Source organism: Octodon degus, unplaced genomic scaffold (assembly GCF_000260255.1).
Source record: "Octodon degus isolate 3935 unplaced genomic scaffold, OctDeg1.0 scaffold00101, whole genome shotgun sequence".
NCBI classification, from domain to species: Eukaryota; Metazoa; Chordata; class Mammalia; order Rodentia; family Octodontidae; genus Octodon; species Octodon degus.
This window is the reverse complement of record NW_004524677.1, coordinates 6,868,119-6,869,176: the sequence shown is the minus strand read 5'-3', so window position 1 is coordinate 6,869,176 and position 1,058 is coordinate 6,868,119. Positions and strand designations below refer to the sequence as shown.

The 1,058-nt window shown below is 37.3% G+C and overlaps 1 protein-coding gene across 1 annotated transcript in view; it reads left to right on the top strand.

The window, feature by feature from the left end:
• Positions 1 to 1,058, top strand: part of Dchs2 (dachsous cadherin-related 2) — a 262,455-nt gene that overhangs the window by 232,101 nt on the left and 29,296 nt on the right. The gene's annotated exons all lie outside the window — the stretch shown is intronic.

The following is a 1,058-nucleotide window of genomic DNA, read 5'->3' as shown; positions in this document are numbered from 1 at the left end:
TGATGGTAATAGGAGGTGAGGGTGGATGAGCAAGGCTCCCACAACAGTGAGAGGGAAGTGTAAGGTTCACCATTTCTTCTGCTACTGGCATAAGAGGTGGCTACAGCCTAGCCACAGCTCAGCAGAGCTTGGGTGATGGTGGGGGGAGGGACCGGGGCAGGGCTCACCAGGTTCCCCTAGGCATTCTCTGTCTGCCTGTCTTCTATGACCTGGGAGAAGCAGCCACAGCTCAGCAGAATTCTTACAACTCTGGGTGGAGCCATGTCTCTGATTTCTTTCAGCAGTGTTCTGTTGTTTTAAATATACACATCTCTCGTCTCCTTGGTTATATTTATCCCTGAGTATTTTATTCTTCTTAATGTTGAAGTTGTTCTTGATGTTGTAGAAGTTGTTTCCCTAGTTTTCTTTATGGCTTGTTCTTTATTGCTACATAGAAATGTAATTTTCATGTGTTGATTTTTGTGTGTCTGCCATTTTGCTGAATTTATTAGTTCTAATAGTTTCTTTCTCTCTGAGACCTTTGGGGTTTTCTACATAAAAAATTGTGCTTCTGCAAATAGGGTTTTTTCCCTATCTAGTTTTGTTTCTTTTTCTTGCATAATTGCACTGACTAGGTCATGCATTACTAGGTTGACACAGAATGGGTAAGAGTGAGCTTCTCTGCCTTTTTTAATAATTAAAATCATTGTTTTCTATTTCACATCAGTGAACATTATGTTAGCTATAGACTCTTCATATATGTGAACTTGGTTATGTTGAGGTTATTTCCTTCTGTTTGTACTTGGGGTTGTACATTTTTTAAAATTTTTTCTCATAATTTTATTGATAAACAAATAACAATGAGACAGTTTCAAATCAAATCACTAGGACAGTTTCAATAATTAACACACTGCATACATTCTTTTAGTGGTTAATTGCTATACAACATGTGGACTTGAGATCGTATTTACAAACACCATTAGAACAAATCATTCTATGCATTAAGAGAATGGAACTATATATCTATCCTAACCACTTTGAATACACAGATACAAAATGGACATTCATCTGTATACCCT